The following is a 22,816-nucleotide window of genomic DNA, read 5'->3' as shown; positions in this document are numbered from 1 at the left end:
TTAACTTTCGTTTAATCCGATGCTCGTATCAATTAGAAATTGGGTTTCATACACGAAAATTAGCTTTCATTTTAATGTCTTAGGAGTTTTTTATGATAAAAACAGATTGTTTCTGTATTTCGAAATTTCTATATACCGAATTTTTTTCCGGCAATTGGCTACTTCGATATATGGAGGTCCGACTGTATTTTTCTTTACATACGCACACGCACTAGGATATATTCGAGAGGACTCAGTAGCGGAAGGAAGACGGGGGCCTTCGGAAGTAGAGATGGAAAAAAGCGACCTTTAAGGAGGAAGCGACAGGTAGCAGCAGGCAGCTGATCAACCCTTCGCTACCGGTATTTGGGAGGGAAAGGGGTCGGTCTTGAAGAAACGGAATCCTTTGATCTGGCCCACTTTCGTGACCTCCGCCCGACCTTCACACTTTCGGTTTCGTCGCCAAAACGATCGAGCCCGCTCCGGCGACAGGTATGTACCCCTTTTCGTCTTCGAATGTCATTATTGCTGACTCTAAATACCGGATATGTTAATTACCGGGGTTCGGAAATATGCGATATTTTGATATACAGTCGGACCTCCATATATCGAAGTAGCAAATTGCCGGAAAAAAATTCGGTATATAGAAATTTCGATATATAAAAACGATCTTATTTTATCTTAAAAATCTCCTAAAGCATTAAAATTAAAGCTAATTTTCGTGCATGAAACCTAATTTCTAATTGATACGAGCATCGGATTAAATAAAAGTTAATCATTAAAAAAATAACAGAAATTACATTTTTGCGCCTTCATACATCTTTTTTCTTTGTCAATTCAACTTGATCCGCAACATTAAAGGATTTTCGTTTTGACAAATCGAGAGAAAAGTAAAAAATTAATCTACTTAACTTGAATGATTTTTACTGCAGCTAAAAAGACTAGGAACGATTATCAACAGACAAAGGGATGACTTGAAACTGATTTTACAATGTTACTGGTTACAACGAAAATATTTGAAATAAACTTGAGGGAATTTAAGAACTCCAGAACAAAAAGACCTATCTACACACTCCGCAACCCCAGATTCCTTATGAGTTTCGTAGCAACCTTTAGTGAACATAATTTTCTCCCCTAACCTTTATTTTTCATGAGACAAACAGTCTAAAGAGGAAAAAGAATCTACGAATGTCTCGAAAAAAATTCGATATATAAAAATTTTTTCGATATATAGAAGCAATTTTTCTATGTAATGAACATGGAAATTTGCTGGGATTTCGATATATAGAAAATTTTGATATGTGGAAGTTCGATATATAGAGGTTCGACTGTATATATCCGATATTTTGATATAATCCGATATTTTGATATACAGTGAAGCACCGTTTATACGTTTCTCTTTTATACGTTTTTTTAATCAATTATACGTTTTTCAAATTGGTCCCTGGGAAGTCTAATACACATTAACCTATACCTATTACAGTGAAATCTCGTTACAACGAACTTCAAGGGACCGCAAATTTTGTTCGTTGTAACAGGAATTTCGTTGTAATGGAATTCAAATAATGTAATGGCAGTTATATAGGGACTGAAAATGTAGTTCGTTGAAACGGAAATTTCGTTGTATTGGTATTCGTTGTAACGGAATTTCACTGTATACGATTTTTCATTTGTACGCTTTTTTTATGCAGTCCCTTCAAAAACGTACTAACGGTGCTTCAAAATAGTAAATGAATCCTCAAACCAATCTTTATTCTCTTATATTGTTATTGGGCAATTCCACGAAAATGTCAACCTGAACATCAAAACTTCAAAACTAACAAAACTATAAGTACTGTATATCATTTAAAAGCTTTATTCAAGCTTCTTCACCCGAACTGACCATCGACACAGGTATCGATGGATTCGTCATATTCCCGTCTTTATGTTTGGCTATTTAACATAATCCTCCGATAATCATTAGCGGAGATATCCATTAAAAACTATTAATCATAACTTTTAGATTTCGACATAAAATCCCTAATTTTCGAAGACTTTCCTCCATTCAAATGATTATTCAGTGCTTCATCTCAACTTTCCGCATCAACAACGCTTTTATTAAAATGTATGGCGTGAAGAAAATCGTTGAGATGAAAGATATGTTGCCATTTTTTTTTCTCGAATATGAACAGGTAAAATTCTTGTTTTTGTTTTGAGGCTTTTCCTGTAATCGGGGGATTTAAAATGTTTACTTTTTGGGGGGTTTTCCGCAATCTGCCGCAAAATTTCACTCACTTTTTTTTTTGGTTCTAGCCTGAGTGTTGAACTCGCGTCACTTGACATAACTTTTATTTTTGAGGTGGACCGTGCAAAGCCGGGCGACGCAGCTAGTATATTTTAAAAGTGGACCAAGTTAAATTTTAATTTATAATTTTTCGTGTTGAAAATAAGCCGCATGGACAGATGCCTATGTCCTTTCCGGATTTTTTGGAGAGAATTTGGCATGCAGTAATCAATTTTTTTCCTGAAACAAATTAAAAGAGGTAAACAGGTTAGTGTATTTTGTTATACTCATAATACAGTTTTTTCTGGAAGTTCCTTAAAAAAATATCTTTAATAGTGTTTCGTTCAGAAACAATCTTAAAATCAGTTTGTGAATGTCAGTCAGTTACCATAAAAAAGCAATTTTTTTTCCCTCAGCATGAAAATAATTGGTGGAAAATTTCCAAAACTCATATTCTCTGCTTACATCAGGAGTATTTAAATGCTGAATAAGTAGAATTGGAAGTTTACATCCGGAACACCGAAAGTTACTCGGTAACTGACTGACACACTTGATACGGTAACCGACTGACATTCTTAACTTTAAACTGGTTTAACTTTAAAATGGTTGCAATGTATTAAACTTAATACTCCTGAAAACAGATTTCTTTTATTTTTAGCCTTTTAAGTGCTATCAAACCACCCAACTCTTTTAATTTTTAAGAATGATAACATATTTTATTGATTTTATTCATTATTCATTCTAACATAATTTAGTAATGTTTGGGCCTAAATTTCAAAAATAATTGCCTAATATTCAAAAAGTACGTCAATTCGACGTAGAAAAAGGAAGCATTTTTACAGTCAATACCAGCCAAAAGACAAATTTACAATATCATAACTTTCACAGAGGGGAGGGGGGGAAGAAATTCAAAATATGGGAAGCGACTGATATAAGGAATATTTTTATGGAGTTTCTTGTGATCTACGATATTTTGTATGAAGACTGATAGGTGGTAATTGGAGAAAGGCTAAGGTGAAATTCTTGAAAACAAAACTTGTGCAATCATGTAAGAGGAAACAGAAATAGTTTACCTTTTATAGCTAAATAATTTTACAAGAATGTGATCTATTTTTAAATACTCATGAAAAAGAAAAGATTTTCAGATCCTCAAGCAATTAAAAAAAAAATATTAATTTGAATTTTGACATCTTTAATTCAAATCATGTTTTTCGCATGTGTGTGTGTATGTAGGCATGTGTGTTTGTGTGTGTTGGGGGGATGCGTGTTTATGTGTAGGGGGGTATGTGTATGTGTGTGTAGGCATGTGTGTTTGTGTCCGTGTGCAGGCATGAGTGTGGGTAGTTGTGTGTATGGATGTTTGTGTGTGTGTGGGGGGTATGTGCGTGTGTGTGTTGGCATATGTGTTTGTGTCTGTGTGCAGGCATGAGTGTGTGGGTGGTTGTGTTTATGTGTGTAGGTGTGTGTGTATGTGTAGGTGTCAGTATGTATGAGTGTGTGTGTAGGTGTATGTATGTGTGTATAGTGTATGTATGTATATGTGTGTGTGCGTAGGTGCATGTGTGTGTGTGTAAGTGCGTGTACGTATGCGTGTAAGTGTAGCATATTGACACAACCTGGAGACGGTTTTCGCTATAGGAGCGGCATCGTGAGGAGCCGGTCACCGGTGCTGCTGCAGAGGGAGGCGGGGGGGGGGGAAATTAAATCATAGGACATCAAAACAGTCAAATGGAAGCAATAAGCAATCGTGATTGCTCAAAAAAACTATGAAGAGAAAAGAGGTTATCGATTAAAAAAATCTTATTGAGCGATCACGATTGCTTATTGCTTTCATTTGACTGTTTTGAGGTCCTATCATTTTATTTTCTCGCCAGCACCCTCTACAGCACCACCGTCGACAGGACGCCTCACAATGCTGCTCCTCTAGCGAAAACCGTCTGGAGGTTGCGTCTATATCCTACACTTACACGCATACATACACGCACCTACACACACACACACACACACAAACACATACATACGCCTACACATACATACACACACAAACACATGCATACACATGCATACATAGAGACACCTACACATACATACGCACACCTACGCACAACTACCCACACACTCATGCTTGCACACAGACACAAACACATATGCCTACACATACATACACATTCCCTCCCTTCACACACAAACACTCATACACACAACTACCCACACACTCATATGTGCACTCAGACATAAACACACATGCCTACACACACAAACACACATACCCCCTCCCACACACACACACATAAACACTCACACCTACACACACACACACTCGTGATTGCGAAAAACATAATTTGAATTCAAGAGATCAGAATTCAAATTATTTTTTTTTAATTGCTTTTTTTTTGCGTAGAGTTTTATTTACAAATTTTAAGTCTGTTACACATTAATAGATGCTACAAAAATACTATCGAAGGAAGTGCTGCAGAGTTTGCAAGCGCCTACCATTGTTATTTCATATACTACAGCTACGGTACACAGAACAAAATACTACTTGAACAAAATACTAGGTAGCACAAAATTGTTATTTTGATGTAAAAATCAAAATTTTCATACGTTTTGTATCGCCCTTGCTTTTAAACGTCGTAATTAGCATAATAAAACTATATTTTGTAGTCATTTTCTATATGGTCTATTATTTTGGGGGTCCTCATAGGCTTAGGATCCAATAATGGCAAAGAAAGCTCTGGTTTTGTGTGCACTTATTTGTATGTTTTACTGAGTAATTCTGAATTTTTTATGTTCTAATATATATGAAATTTAGAGTCAGTTAGCTCACGAAGTTATTCTAATTACGGTAATTTTGTTATTTTAGTAAGATTTTTGAAATCAAATACCATCTGCCGGAAGGTTATTCATTTTTCCTTGATCCCAATTTAAATTTATGAATAATTCCTTTTGTTTTTAGAGGAGAATCTTTTATTGGATCTATATTACTTTCCACGCAGGTTGCATTCATGTCAGTCAGTTACCATGCTTTTAGTATTTTTTTAAAAATCATCTAAAATGCATTTTAAAAATTCAATCATCCCACTAAATCACTAAATTCAGCTTGAAGAAATTAATAAACTAGGAAAAAATGTTTTTTTTTTTTTTTTTTTTTTTTTTTGAGCAATCACGAGTGGTTATTGTTCTCACTTGACTGTTTTGATGTTACACTGATTTTATTTTCTCGCCAGCACCCTCTGCAGCATCACCGTCGACCGACCGCCTCACGATGCTGAACCTATAGCGAATACCGTCTCCAGGTTGCGTCCATATCCTACACACACACACACACGCATACATACACACACCTACACACACACACCTACACATAAACACACTCCTACACACACACACTCATGCCTGCACACAGACACGAACGCCTACACGCACACGCGCGTACACAACACTCACTCACACACACGCCTACATATACTCACACACACACGCACCCACACACAAAAGACTTTTTCCATCTGTTCATGAGAGATTAGACCAAAATCTTAATCCCTCATTTATACTCACCCAAATTTTATCTGGACATTGCAGAACAAGAGAATATTTATTTAGATTCAATCACGCGACCTCCCCTCTGTGCTCTTGCGACCTGAATGAACTTCAGACTGTTGATCATGTTTTATTCTTTTGTCCTCAGTATGACTTTCTTCGATATGAACTTTATAAACAAGTTATAACAAGTGGACTAACGTGGCCTCCAAAACTGAAAAATTTGCTTGCACTGAGTACATTGTGCAATTCCTTGAATTTATTCACAGTATTCCTTTTCTTTGTCTTTGAATTTGCAATCTGTTTTTCTGTTTAACAGCAAGTATGACTTGCGTCATGGAGCATGCTGTAAATAAATTATTTTATATATATAAAAAAAAAAAAAAAACACACGCCTGCACATAGACGCAAACACACACACACTCCCACACATACCCACACATGCCAGCACACACGCAAAAATGCATGTGATTGCGAAAAACATAATTTGAATTCAAAATGTCAAAATTCAAATTATTTTTTTCTACTTTTTTTTTGCTGTGATAAAATAAGCTCCGCAAATTCTTGAACATAATCCTCTTTTTCGAAACTGAGGATACATTTTTTTTTTTTTGATGGACGGGGAGATGGCGGCGGGCGGGTCCTATCTAATCCTCAACCCTGGTTAATCAAGGTTTTTTCTATCATGAATATATCCAAAAAAGGATTTTACTCATAAGAATTACTGTTGGCCCCGCTTAATCGAATATCGTCGGTTCTAAGAAATACTATTCGATTAAACGGTGTTATTTTCTTTACATATCTAAACTGACAACACTTGTCTTAATATTAATAAATCAATAGCTATATAAAGGAAATAGTTCATGTTATTGATTAAAAATTGTTGAAATAAGCTAAATAAGCAACAAAATAGTTTAATAATTAGTGTATATATTACAAGTATAGAGGTGTGAAAATTAGTAGAATAATTGTGAAATATATAGTGAAGTCTTGTTATGTTAAAGAAATTAACAGCTTTATTTAAAAACATTCCTACGTTTAATATTGAGGGTGCTTTCCCTTGTTTTTTTTTACTAAGGATTCGATATGTCTTGGCATACATTTTGTAAGTTTCTGGCATTTAAGGGGTCACAACAACAACATTTCAACATTTTTTTTAAATTTAAGTAAATTTTATATTTCTTTGAAACCATAACATGCATACTTATTTCGTAATCAATCATTTATTTCCAAAATTAAAAAATATTGCCTACTTTTTTAAAAATTCAAAAATTTGAGGAAAATTTCAATTTTTTAAAATCCCTAAGGCTTTTTTATTTTTGCACTAATTTAAAAAAAAAGTTTTTAGCTAAACGATCACTATAATCATCTCCAAAATCTATGCATTCATTTGCTTATGAGTTTATTGGAAAATTTTCTGTGATTAATTATGTAAAAAATCAAAGTTTAAAAAAAAAAAAAAAATTGTTTTTTAAAGGTTTAACATGCTCTAAACATTCGAGTCATTCATAAAATGCTTATCCAATGCACCGTTTTGTCAAATACGTTATCCCAATTGCAAAAAGTATTACTTTAAAGTCGTATCTTTAATAGAAAAAAATCCTTAGGGAGTCTAATGACACGAAAAAACAAAAATACCATCATCGAGAAAAAGCAATTTGAAGTTTTTCTTTTGCATAAGAACACATAGCGAGCACGGCCTAAAATCACGCATAACTTTTTAAATATTTGAACTAAAGCGATGAAACTTTTCCCTTGTGTTCAGAATAGTTCTTAGTTTTGAAATAAGCGATAAAAAAATTTTTTTGATCGTTTCATCATTTTTGAGGTATTGTTACCCCTTAATTTGTAATCATCGTGGTGCCCAGTTTGGACGAGTCCTTCTGTCAGATAATTCTTGTTCGTAAAGTTCTATTTCTTAAATTTTTTCTTCACAATCGTTAAAATATTCTCCATTGGTCCCATACCTGGACAGTTTTCATACCATAGAGAAGCGTTTATATATATTTTTTTTCTCGCAAAACTTTGGTCACAGATAAAGCTTCAAGTCACATAGAGCTCTATCATGCACGAATCTGTAGTCTTCGTTTGGAAACCAATCTTTTAACAGTGTAACTAAGCACTTTTTATGATGATGCTGGGTCATCATGCCTTCTACAATGCATGATTGTGTAATCATACTAAAGGGAAATATTTTAGTGGTACTTCTCCTGATATGCTGACTGCTTTCTTTTGATATTTTAGACATTGATACATCATAAAACTTATAAGGGGTTACAGTACCTCAAAAATGATGAAACGATCAAAAAAATTTTATTGCTTATTTCAAAACTAAAAACTGTTCTGAACACAGGGGAAAAGTTTCATTGCTTTAGTTCAAATGTTCAAAAAGTTATGAGTGGTTTTAGGCCAAGCTCGCTATGTGTTCTTACGCAAAAGAAAAACTTTAAACTGCTTTTTCTCGATGATGGTGTTTTTGTGTTTTCCTGTCATTAGAATCCCTAAGGATTTTTTTCTATTAAAGATACAGCTTTAAAGTAATACTTTTTGCAATTGGGATAACCTATTTGATAAAACTGTGCATTGGATAAGCATTTTATAAATGACTCAAATGTTTAGAGCATGTTAAACCTTTAAAAACCATTTTTTTAAAACTTTGATTTTTTATATAATTAATCACAGAAAATTTTCTAATAAACTCATAAGCAAATGAATGCACAGATTTTTAGAGATGCTTGTAGTGATCGTTTAGCAAAAAAAAAAAAATAGTGCAAAAATAAAAAAGCCTTAAAGATTTGAAAAAATTAAAATTTTCTTCAATTTTTTGAATTAAAAAAAAAGTAGGCAATATTTTAAAATTTTGAAAATAAATTATTGATTAAGTATGCATGTTATGGTTTCAAAGAAATATAAAATTTACTTAAATTAAAAAAAAATGTTTGAAAGGTGCTGTGGCCCCTTAAAAGGTAAAACATACCTTAACATATGTAATTTGTTAAGAAATATTTTCACGAAGAAAGTTTTAGCTACATTCAAAAACAGTTCTGAAACTTTAGTCAGTATGCAATAAATATGATTTGGGGAGAAGAAATGATCAACTTGAATTCAACTGAATATTCAAAGGAAATTTAATGTTTCTTACCTCGCCCCAACTACTTACAAATTACATAGTATACATAGTAAATTACCGCCCAATAGCCCGGGCTAGAGCAGAAATACACCGCCAGCTCAGTCATTTCCAGCCGAGGACTGCAGTTTCGTGCTTATTAGCACTCATCAGCCCGGCATAAGAAAGTGACCGAGCTGGAGATGGAAAACCTCTTAAGTCCAAGTTAAGTTTCCCTCTTAAGGTCCCTACCAGTTTGTTTGGCACTCTTGGCTTCCTTAAGAGGTTTTCCATCTCCAGCTCAGTCACTTTCCTATGTCGGGCTGATGAGTGCTAATAAGCACCAAACTGCAGTCCTCGGCTGGAAATGACTGAACTGGCGGTGTATTTCATGTACTTACAAATTGTTTAAGCACAATTTTTGCTCAAGTAAGTTCACTATTCCATAGCGAATACGATTTTAGAACTTTTTCTGGGGGCAACGAAAATCGAGACCAACTGAGACGAGATTTTTACGGATAGAAGAATCACATATCTTTGCTCCATACGGTTTGTAGAATGCTATTTTGTTCATAATCCATTGTTTTTCTGTCAACTTTAGCAAATTTGAATTAACTTTCATCTATCCTAGCAGCATTTTTCTTTTTCTACTGTATCTGCCTACTATGGAATTTATATATAGTCAAACCTCGCTAACACGAACTTGACAGGGATGCCAAAATATTTCGTGTTAACCGAATTTCGCGTTAACCGATTTCGAAGTGTACCAGATTTTGTGTAAGCAGACAAGTTTTTTTGTTTTTGTGTTTGTGTCTCAGAAAATATAGGAACCAAAGTACCTTTGTATAAAAACGTACACCGAAGCATCAAAATTTATAGTTTAAGTAAGAAGCACAGGTAATTCGTAACTATACAAATGTACTATACGGATCATTTCTCTACGACAGTGCATTTTCAAACATCTGATTTTTCCTTGATCGCAAGGCGGAATTTTCCCTGCAGTGTTGACGGGTAAAAAAACACTTTATCGCTTTTAAACCTTAAAAATCTACATCGGTAGAACGGAGGTGTTCAGGATTAGACAGGATTATTATTATTATTATTTTGCGATGAAATTTAAAATCTAGGTTTGTCAGCTACTTGGTGAAGATTTCACCGTTCATCCAAGCTTTTTTACAGTAAGCATATTCTACAGCTAAAGTTCGTACTTTCTTGAAGCAACGTGGTTTTCCCATTTTCCAACAAAAGGAGAGGAATTTTTTTCTACTTTCGGAATTAATTTCAAGTAAAGTATGGGAATTTTCTTTTTTCTTTTCCCTTTTCTTCAATACCTTAAAATTGTTTTCGTCTTATGCGGGATTTCGTCTTAATCTTCTTCGTGTTAAGCGATTGTTTTAACACTAATTTGTAGCTTTATCTGACAGGGAATAGCATTTATTTCGTGCTAAGCGAGTTCGTGTTAACGAGATTCGACTGTACTCGCATTTGAAATCCAAAGATCTTTTTATTCTACACACAGATGCTTGCAAAATTTTTAATCTTTTAGTGGTTTTTTGATATGCATAATGATTTTCTTGAATGAAACACTTTATCACAGCTAACCGTTTAGGGAAAATATCACTCGCTTGACTCATGATCACGTGATAATCCTTTGACAAAAGAAAAATGAAGCTACCGATTATAAACTTATGAAAGCTGCTAAAAGAATTGCTTTAAGAATAAAATGTTACTGATGCTAACACAAGGAAAGAAAAAAATTAATTTGTATTTTTGGCATCTTGAATTCAAATTATGTTTTTCGCAATCACGAATGTGTATGTAGGTGTGTGTGTGTTTGTGTGTGTGGGGGTATGTGTGTTTGTGTGTAGGAGGTATGTGTGTGTAAGCATGTGTGTCTGTGTGCTGGCATAAGTGTGTGGGTAGTTGTGTGTATGAATGTGTGTGAATGTGGGGGGGGGGGGGGGTATGTGTATGTGTGTGTAGGCATATTTGTTTGTGTCTGTGTGCAGGCATGAATGTGTGGGTAGTATGTTTTTGTGTGTGTGTGTGTATGTGTAGGTGTCTGTATGTATGCGTGTGTTTCTGTATGCGTGTGTGTATGTATGCGTGTGTGTATGTGTGTGTAGGTGTATGTGGTGTATGTGTTTGTGTGTGTGTTTGTGTGCGTATGTGTAGGTGTCTGTATGTGTGCGTATGTGTATGTAGGTGTATGTGTGTGTATGTGTTTTTTTGTGTGTACGTGCGTGTATGTATGCGTGTAAGTGTAGGACATGGATGCATCCTGGAGACGGCTTTCGCTAGAGGAGCAGCATCGTGAGGAGCCGGTCGACGGTGATGGTGCGGAGGGTGGCGGTGGGAAAATAAAATGATAGGACGCCAAAAACAGTCAAATGAAAGCAATAAGCAATCGTGCTTGCTCAAAAATAAAATAAGCACAGCAATCAGACAGTTCTAAAATTCATTTTCGATTCGATTGTTAAGCAAACACATTCTCTATGGAATGCAAACAATTTTATTACTTTGGATCAAATGTTTTCTCTCTTTTTAAAATGCCAACATTTAACGAAAAAATATCCGTAAAACTACTCTGAGTTGGTGAACAATTGATTAGAACAACAAAATAAATTACTCTTAAGGAATTATCGCAAGTTTTTCACAAATGATTCAAGAAAAACTGAAAAAAATCACAATTATTCTAATAATTTTCCCACATCTGTACGTATGAAAATTATAAAAAGTAACTTACTGCTTGAGTGACGAAATCTTTGTTTTATCGCCTTTCTGCAGTGCATTAATTTTCGAAAAATTCCATAAAAGTGAATTGCTTGCTCAAGTTCTTTCAGGAGCACTTTTCTGACTCCCTTTCCTCCTTCCTCGTCTGCCGTGTTTTATATTTAATATTTATCAATAAATTAACTTCGAAAATGTGAATACTATTTCTTTGTGTTATTTAATTTAGTTATCGACCGCGCTATTTTTTTCTGTAGCGGCAAAGACAAAAGCAATTGCAATTGTATAGAGAAGTGAAAATGTTTTAATGGAATATGAATGTTGTTTTTCTCACCCGTTGTCGGCGAAAAATATTACTTTATATTTTTGTATGTTCTTACTTAGTTTATTTTTCTTATTAGTCTTAGTTTTCTTATGAATAGCATTTGTGAAAGCTGATCACTATTATTCGATTATCCGAGGAAATTATTCGATTAACGGGAATCTTTAACATTGCGTCTATGAGGAAATATTCGGTTCCGGGAGGTTTTATTCGTATAAGCGGGGTATTTGTTTATCCATTACCCGATTAAGCGAAGCTGACATTATATATACTAACTAATAAACTATTTTGTTGTTTATTTAGCTTATTTAAAAAACTTTTTAGCAATAACATTAATTATTTCCATTAATAAAATATTATGAAAAAAAAAAATGGAACCGACTTCAAAATTGCTCTAAAAAGTGAAAAATAATTTTATTCTTTAAACACCATCGATAATATTTTTAAACATAATTTTTGAAATTGGCGCAAAAACAAAATGTAAAATCCAGTGTAACCATATGCTTCGTTCATACTTTTTTTCAGAAAACATCCAAAGTTAGGAACGAGACATTTATATCGTTACTAAAATATGCTGTTATCAATGCATAATGTTTAAGGTAGAGAAGAAACTGGGCCCGTTTAAATTTATAGTTGTAGCTGAGTTATGGTTGTGAATGATTTTGTCTATCTTTTTTTGCGCCAACTTCAAAAATTATGTTTAAAAATATTATCAATGGTGTTTAAAGAATAAAATTATTTTTCACTTTTTAGAGCATTTTTAAAATCGGTTCAATTTTTTTTTTTTCAAAATTTTTTATTTCATTCTTTTTAGTGTAAATATTTCAGAAATAGTAAGAGTTATCATCACGAAACTTCACCTTATTTTTTTCATAAAAATGCTCCATACTAAAAAAAATTATAAACATGCCTTAAAACTCGAAGCGATTGCCACTAAAAAATTACCCTTGTTCCGCTGTGGAATTCATTAGTGTGTTAATTTAATTATAACCACTTAAATATTACGTTTTCCCTAACTACTGTACATTTCACAGCATACAAGTTCTTGTGATGCAACCCTGTATCTCCTTACACTCTTAATTCAAAAGAGCGAAAAAATAACTCTTAAAAAGAGTGAAATCTATTGCGGGTGCATTCATTCTTTCTGAGTGCTAGCTTTATCGAAAAAAAGACGCTTTACGAAAAAATCAAGACTAAAACTTTTCTTTATTCGCGTGAAATTCGGAAACACTCCGTTTGGTGAGCGAAATATAAAAACATTCTTTAAAAGAAGGACTCAAAAACATTTTCATTGGTTCGATTCTGTCACGTGATTTTGTTTAGGGAGAATCTTCTATACCTCCACGTTAGGCTTACCCAACGTTGGTCGCGAGTAGCAAGGGGATGTCGCTAGCTAAATGTCTTCATTTAATGAATTTAAACAATATTTGTTGCCGAATGAGGTTTCTGAAGGAAGTGCACAAAAACTGCATGGTAAGTGCGAAGACTTTTCTTTTTTATTAAAACTTGTAACTGTTAATATTTCTTGAACTGCTCGTATATCATTACAAATCATCCACGTGCAATGTTACGGCGAACTTTTTGTAACTTTTTCTTCCAAACGAATGAAACTTTCATCAACAATTTTGTTTCGGTCATCGAATCAAAAATAGGACATTTGAAACAGTCGTTACCATCTTTGGTGTGTGTGTGTGTACTGTATATATATTTTAGGCAGGTGTTACAGACCCGACCATGCGCAAATCTATAGGTCGGATACCGAATCAGCTCCCGATGGTCGGAGCTCCAACCACTGCGTATATTTTAAATTAATCAAATATTGTTGGTGTGTATAATTAACTTTAAAGAGTATCATAAACTTTGTACAATACACTCATTCATATGTGTAACATCCAATTCATTAAGTAAGTGTCCTGACGGGGAGGGGGTGGAAAATTCTCTACATACCCTTGCTTGGAGAGGGGGGAGGGGGGTAGATCCATTCTTACGTAATATTTTCCAAGCCGATATTTTATATTAGAAATCCGCGGTCAAGTGGTTTGGGAAATATTGTATATCATTTGCTTCAGGAAGGTAAAAGTATGTATTATAGGATGAGCTGTTTTTTACTTGTGTTTCAAAGAATGAAACGTGTAAAATATAATAAAAGAATCGCACTGTGTTTTGCATGTCTTATTTTTAATTATCACATCATATACAAAAATTATTTGTCGAAAAAACATTCGGTCTAGATTCCTTACAGTAAACATTTCTTTACTCAAAAATGTTAAAAAAAAAAAAAAAAATGATAGTTAATTTAAGAACGATCCCAGTGATGTAATATTTGTTATTTTATTATTGTGAAGAAAAAAAATAATCTTACGTAAGATGGGGGGGGGGGAGTCTTACATACCCTTACATAGGGGGAAGGGAAGGTCAAAAATTGCCGAAATTGTCCTTATGTAATTAATGAATGGCCCCGAAGAAACAAAATTGAATTCAAACGTATCTTGTCACAATTTATGAGTGACTTTTTAAATTAATTTGGACTGATGTAACTTTTAAAACATTATTAATGTAAAAAGGCACACCGAGAATATCAATATAGAGTTTCAAATTTTTAAATCTATTTATTTGGAACTGTGTGGGTTTTTTAATTTTATTTCAATCTTTAGATTCGGAAATGTACGTAATATTGCACGTGGGTGATTTGTAACGATATACGAGTAGTTCAAGAAATATTACCAGTAAAAGTTTTAATAAAAAAGAAAATTCTTCGTACTTACCATACAGTTTTTCTGCATCCTCTTCGGAAACACTAAAAACAGTTTTTTTTTCACACATTTTTAACCTAATTTTTTTTTTCAAATGAAATAACAATTTAAAAAACAGTTTTAAATTCAAATACACAGCATAAGCACATGAAAACACATTTAAAAAACAATTTCACCAAATGAGAGTGAAATGATTTTATCTATTTTATTCTAAAAAAGAGTGAAATAGCGGCTTTCCAAAACGGAAAGCAGTCACTCATTTAGGATATTAATTTAGTCTTAAAAAAGAGTGGAAAACACTTATCAAAAGGGAGTGAAATTAGCTTATCCAAAAGGAGTGAAAATAACCGCTCCGCAAAAGGAATGAAATTCACTCCTATAAGGAAAGTGCGTTTTCGACACTGGAAAGGAGTGAAAATTTACTCAGTCTGAGTTAAAATCGATGGAATTTTTTAAGAGAGTACTTAGCCCCGATCATCTGTTATTGGCATAGTTGATAACGGTAAAAACACTAAACTATAGTTGAGGCAAACTTAACCTGGTAGCATTGTGAAGGCTAAGCAGATCTTAATCACAGCATTATCTCGCTTCGAGGTTAGGTTTACCCCGAACTATTAAAGCAATAACACTGAAGAAACTTGATGCTTGCTTCAGAGAAGCAAGCCTTCCTTCAAAATTATCAGTACAATTACTATTAATATTACTGTTGTTGTATGGCACCAAAACTTTATAACAATGGGTTTTATATTTAATCATTTAATAGGAAAATTACATGAAATTTACTATTTTGGCCCATAACTTTTTTCCTATAGAACAAATATGGTCAAACAAAGTAATAGGACCTAAGTTGAGCCATCCCCTATCCATTAAAAAAAGAATCGTCAAAATCTGTTCGCTAGGTGAGACGCTGTGAGAGAAAAAAAAAAAACATGCGGTATGAACTGATAACCGCCTCCTTTTTGAAGTCGGTTAAAAAGCTATTGATTTATTATTTTTACGTTTTAAGACAAATGTTGTCAATTCAGACAGATAAATAAAATTTCCCCGCTTAATGGAATAATATTTCTTGGAACCGACGATATTCGATTAAGCGTGGTCGACAGTATATATATATATATATATATATATATATATAATCTTCCACGACTGATGAGCTCTGGATTCATCCTTTGTCTTTTCCTATTAAAATTTCTGCTTGTATTTTTCCATTTTCTCATTAGTATTTTCGTATACATTGTTTAAAACTTGTTATTTGGCTTGTATACTTTATATATATAGTCAAACCTTGATGTCTCGAAACAAAAATTTTCCCCAGCATTTTCTATAAAAACCCCTATGTATTTTCCATAGTTATCTCGAAATTTATTTTTCGAAACCCTTGATGTGTCGAAATTTTTTTGCACAGAAGCAAGTTTCAATTGTCGTTTTGCTTCGGCAATTTTTGTAGTAAAACCAGTTCCAGGGACAATTGCTTAACGTTTTTCATCCCTTTTCTTGGAAATTTTGTGAATAGGGGATTGGGGCAAGATAATAGGGGAGTGTTGGCATGAAGGGTGTGCAGTGTTTTCCCCAGAATTTGGAATCTTTGTGCATTTCTCTCGAACATGTTGTCCACTTTGAGGAAAGGGGTTCGATTTTTCGTCTGTGTTTTCAAGCGTTCCTCGTTTTCTTCATTCAGCTTTTTTAACTCCTACAAAATGGCTGCTGAGAACTTTTTGAATGCGACGTTACTGGTTGAAGATAAAATTAGAATTTTTAAACTTTTAGGTGAAAAAAAACCAAGTTGAAATTTTTGTACATTTCAGAATCTCATCCTGTTCACTTTCGACAATTAGAAAATTTCAAATCTAGTGAAATATTGAAGACTACTTTGTTGATCGTAATTCGATGTGGTCCAGTAGTACATATATAAATGCATATAGCGTACGTGTGTGCAAATGTGAGAGTTAGTAGTGTAATTTTTTAAAAACCTTGTTAACTCGAAAACTCGATATCTCAAAATTTTTTTCCGTCGCGAGAGATTCGAGATATCAAGGTTGTACTGTATATATATATATATATAGTTTATAGTTGCTAGTTACGTATTTTTTTACAGCTGGGGGTGAGTCGGGCACGTGCGGCGGGGGCCGTGGTCACGTACCAATCCCCATCTGCCGCCGTCGAGGGGCGAAAGGAGGAAAAAAAAAGAGGCGCAGATGGCCCCGGGAGGAGAGGAAAAAAACAATGGAGAGGCCAAAAAACGGAGGGGACGGGGATCGAATGTGGGTCAAAGCGTCTGCGGGAGGGAACGGATTGCGGAGGAGGACACAGACGTATTACCCCAGCACAGAAGAGAATGCCAATGGCCTGGACTAGAGCCCCCTTGAAAAGGACTTATCCGACATTTTAGTTCCAAGATAAAATTGGATCCAACCCCTCGTTTCTAGCACTTCCTTTAGAAGGGAAACCTCTACTTAAGGCAGGCCCGGATTACCCAGTAGGCCACCCCAGGCCCTGGCTTAGATGCGCAAGCCGAAAAGGGCGCACATCATAGTGGAAAAGAAATTAATGAACAGCTTGTTGAAAAAAAAAAAAAGTAATTTGAATTTTGACATCTTGAATTCAAATTATGTTTTTCGCAATCACGAGTGTGTGTATGTAGGCGTGTATGTTTATGTGTGGGGGGTATGTGTGTTTGTGTGTAGGGGGTATGTGTATGAGTGTGTAGGCATATGTGTTTGTGTCTGTGTGCTGGCATAAGTGTGTGGGTAGTTGTGTGTATGAATGTGTGTGTGTGGGGGGGGGGTATGTGTATGTGTGTGTAGGCATATGTGTTTGTGTTTGTGTGCAGGCATGAATGTGTGGGTAGTTAGTTGTGTGCATGCGTGTGTATGTTTTTGTATGTGTAGGTGTCTGTATGTATGCGTGTGTGTATGTGTTTGTGTGCGTGTGTGTGTGGTTGTGTATGTATGCCCGTGTGTGTAGCATATTGACGAAACCTTTAGACGGCTTTCGCTAGAGGAGCAGCATCGTGAGGAGCCGGTCGACGGTGATGGTGCAGAGGGTGGCGGTGGAAAAATAAAATGATAGCACGCCAAAAACAGTCAAATAAGAACAATAAGCAATCATGATTGCTCAAAAAATGTGCCGAGCTAGTGAAATATGAAGAAGCAAAGTTTAAATAGAACAGATTGCAACCAGCCCGTTCGGCAGAAAAAAAAGCAATTGGAAGATGGGGAAGGGGCGTAATGAAGGTTGATTCCTTTCCTGGTCAAAGCAGATAATTTTCAATATCTTTGGTTTGAACAATACTTTCTAAAAAATATAGCCTTGCCCTGGGGCGAACTGGGTAATACAAGAGGGCGTCAACCATGACACCCGAAGGGCGCACAGTTTTGAGGACAAAAAAAAAAAAAAAAAGATAATGATATTTGTTATTGAGGTTTGATTGCAACGAATTATTTTTAAGAATATTTTTATTAAAAATTTCACCACGAAGATCACAAGAAAGTAGATAACAATACATAAGATGCCCCGAAATATGTTTTAAATAGAAGAAAAATTGAAATATGGAGAGAAAGAGTGATTCGGGACATTGTAAGGTACAGAGACACCAGCAGTTCTAAAGTTTTCTAAGGTAAAAAAAAAAAATGAATGGAAAACAAAAGCGCATCAAGAGATTCAAGAGCCCGGATATTTCAATTTAAATAAAAAGGAAAAAAAATTACGTAAGATATCACTGCCAGTGGTGCACACAGGAATTTTGCAAGGGGAGGGTCCATAGTTAAAAGTCCCATTTTCATATCATACCGCAATATGCCGTCAAACATATTGACTTGATTTTATTGATTCTTGAGAACAAAAACAGTAAAAAATAAGTTATTGAATAAATAATTAGCACTAATTAATAAAAAAATATTAATAACAGATACTTAAATTACCAGAAAGCAAACGAATTTATGCAATGTATTTACTTTTATCATTGTTCATAAATGAAAACAGATGCCCAAATTCAAGTATAAGAAGCATCAAGTCTGAAGAACAAGAAAAATCCCATTTTAACCTGTCATTACAAAACTAAAAACATTATTATTACTCTGTTTTCATTTACAGTCACCCATAGTCTGCCTCTATAGGTTTACAAAACATTGTAGAATAAAATTTAGTTTTCTAGCTCATTTTTCGATTTTATTTATAACTTCCTCAGTGTGTGATGGTGACATTGCTTGAATTCAGCAGTACAAAAACACATTAAACGTTCATTATACATAGTACTATTTAAGCCTTCTCCAAAGTCGAGAAAGATCTCTCGCTTGTGCAATTCATTACAAGAAATGTACACATTTTCTAAAAAATCTTTTAACAAGAGGATTTTTTTTCCTTCGTGCGCCACTGATCACTGCAAAATATCACCTCAGTCCAAAGCGCCAAAAGGTTTTTTTTTCGGGGGCTTAAAACGTTTGTTTATCAAACAGACAAAGTTATGACAATTCCATTATGGAAAAAGAGTCAATCCATTTGAAATCACCCAAAAAGAATAAAATTTATTGCTCGACATTTTTGATTTTCCTAAATTTTTTACTAGTTATTTCTCACTACTTAGTAAGTTCAAAAGTGTTGAAAGACAATTTTTTTGGCTCACACTTTTTTTACGCGCCATTTTAAGTTTGCTGAGTTGCCGTTTTTGGACCAAAAACAAGTTTTACGTTTATCTATAATAGTAGTGTTTATCTATAATAGTAGTGTTTATCTATAATAGTAGTGTTTATCTATAATAGTAGTATTTATCTAACTCGATAAATTTTACAGTCATCAAGACAAAATAAAATCCTACATCATCAGAATGATGCCTTAGATATGATTCGCTAGCAAAATATTATTTAGATGGTGAGAAAGGTGAAAAATAATTTTCACAACTGCAAACTGAAAATTAGCACAAAATACGAGTTTTCGTGCTGTAAAATTAGTAAAACGAGGAGAGTCTCTGCTCTCTTTTTTTTTCCTTGCGTAGATATAATATAGGACTACTTGTTGTAAAAATTTAAGCTTGAGAACTTTGTCCTTTTTTTGCAAAATGCTTCAAAAATGGCAAAAATCGTATTTCGGCAAAGTTAAAAGTAAAATATCTCAAAAGGGATTGAGTGAAAATTATGAAATTGATGCAGGTGATATCCCTATATGACATGAAAATATGATAACAAGTTGATGACTGAGACTCAACTGGTACTAGAGTTATAGTGCAATAAAGTTTGTCAAATATTGCAAAGTTTAAAGTGAAATATTTCAAAAGAGACTGAATGAAAAATAATGAAATTATTACAGATAACACTTTTTAATCATATGAAAATATGATAGCAATTTGATGACTGAGACTCAACTGGTACTAGAGTTATAGTGCAATAAAGTAGGTCAAATACTGCATTTTCGCATATTTAGAGTGAAATATTTCAAAAAGGACTGAATGAAGAATAATGAAATTAATACAGATAACACTTTTTAATGACATGAAAATATGATAGCAATTTGTTGACTGAGACTCAACTGGTACTAGAGTTATAGTGCAATAAAGTTGGTCAAATATTGCATTTTCGCAAAGTTTAAAGTGAAATATTTCAAAAGGGACCGAGTGAAGAATAATGAAATTAATACAGATAACACTTTTTAATCATATGAAAATATGACAGCAATTTGATGACTGAGACTCAGCTGGTACTAGAATTATAGTGCATTAAAGTTGGTCAAATATTGCATTTTTGCAAAGTTTAAAGTGAAATATTTCAAAAAAGACTGAGTGAAAAATAATGAAATCAATACAGATAGCACTTTTTAATCATATGAAAATATGACAGCAATTTGATGACTGAGACTCAACTGGTGCTAGAGTTATAGTGCATTAAAATTGGCCAAATATTGCATTATACATACATAACATTTAGCGTCATTAATGGTCAAAATGCTCATTTTAATTTAATATCACTGGATCTGAGTGTGATACAAAAACATAGTACGTCTTCATTTGATTAGTCACTATGCTAAATTTATAATTTTCTTTAAGCATTGCAAATGTTAAAATTACGGTGCTCAGTTCTCTTATTTTGTGCTTTCTGTCGCGAAAACATTCTTAGTCATGAGGAAGTTATCTGCTTATAACTTTACTCATATTAATTAAGTGACATTTTGCAATAAAAATATAAAAATAATTTTTGAAATAAAAAGTTGAGAAATATACTGAATTTAAAACTTTGTACACAACACTGCCATTTGTATATTCAGAAAGAAACTAACAGCTACTGAGACCAATTTTTAATTTAGAATACACAAAATTTAAATTAACAGTAACTCACATCCCTCAAAAACAAAATGGTTAAACTCATTAAAAAAAAATTTTCCGTTACCATACCAACTAGAGATAAGCGCTTATCGCAGGCTATAAATTAAAATGTAGTGCAGACGATAATAAATTATTTGTTAAAGTCAACTTAATTGGCATAATAACTAAATTATCTCTCATATTCAAGACTGAACAGTTATTTTATTTTATTTAACACAAATTCCTGTTGCCTGAATTTAATTTATTGAATCACAGATATATAAAACATATAATTTTTTTAAATATAATATTTCCAATTATATTATAATATATATTCTGTAAAGTGGAGTTTTTCTATGAATTAATGTTAAACTTAGTGTATGTGTAATGCAATATTTGGCCAACTTTAATGCATTATAACTCTAGTACCAGTTGAGTCTCAGTCATCAAATTGTTATCATATTTTCATGTCATGAAAAAGTGTCACCTGTATCAATTTCATAATTTTTCACTCAGTCCCTTTTTAGATATTTTACTTTAAACTTTGCCGAAATACGATTTTTGCCATTTTTGAAACAATTTGCATACAAAAAGGACAAATTTCTCAAGCTTAAAATTTCTACAACAAATAATCCTATTTTATATCTACACAAGAAAAAAAAAATAGAGCTGAGACTCTCCTCCTTTTACTAATTTTGCAGCACTAAAACTTGTATTTTATGCTAATTTTCAGTTTGTAGTTGCGAATTTTTTTCTTCACCTTTCTCACAATTTAAATAATATTTTGCAAGTAAATCATATCTAGGGCATCATTTTGAAGATGTAGGATTTTATTTTGTCTTGATGTCTGTAAAATTAACCGAGTTAGATGCATTTACGTAAAACTTGTTTTTGGTCCAAAAACGACTATCGGCAAAAAAAATTTCTTTCAACTCTTTTGAACTCACTTAGTAGTGAGAAATAACTGGTAAAAAATTAGGAAAATCAAAAATATCGAGCAACAAATTTTACTCTTTTTGGGTGATTTCAAATGGATTGACTCTTTTTCCATAATGGAACTGTCAAAACTTTGTCTGTTTGATAAACAAACGTTTTAAGCCCCCGAAAAAAAAAAAAAACTTTTGCCAACAACGCTGTGCACCGTCCGCATGAACTTCTTAATTCCCTTCACTTCTCAGGACTTATCTTCATGGCTTAAAAATTGAAGGCGCTAGCCCAATATTTTTAATGCACAACTTTAATTTGACTAATTGATGCAATTGAACTGCACCCTATTTGAAATTACTGCGGGATAATATGATTTCGAGTATTGTTCTTGTAGCACAAGCAGCTGATTAGTTGACTCATGGGTCTTGCATACCCATGGTCCCTCCATACAGCTTTTTCCTTTCCAATTTAAGTGAGTACAATTTCCAATAAATTTTTTTTATGGCATTACCATCACCAAATCTGAAATTGAAACGTACAACTATACGATACGTACACTGTTAAAAAAAAAAATTCTGAAAATAACGGACAAAGTACCGGCAGCAAAGTTGCCGTAAATATTACGTTTCCGTTAAATTATTTTCCGTGACTTAACAGAAGTTCCATTTCTCATTTCTCCGTTTAGTTCTGTTCTTCCATTTATAAATTTTCCGTGATTTAACGAAAATTCCATTTCTCTTATTTCCGTTGATCTATTTTTCCGTTTTTAAATTTTCCGTTCATCTATTTTTCCGTTTTTAAATTTTCTGTGTCTTTACAGAACTTTCGGTTCTTGATTTTTCGTTGCGCTATTTTTTCGTTTCTCATTTTCACATATTTTATTGAAATTTCATTCTCGTTTTTCTAT

This window comes from Uloborus diversus, unplaced genomic scaffold (genome assembly GCF_026930045.1).
Source record: "Uloborus diversus isolate 005 unplaced genomic scaffold, Udiv.v.3.1 scaffold_12, whole genome shotgun sequence".
Lineage (NCBI taxonomy): Eukaryota > Metazoa > Arthropoda > Arachnida > Araneae > Uloboridae > Uloborus > Uloborus diversus.
Note: the sequence above shows the minus strand (reverse complement) of the source record.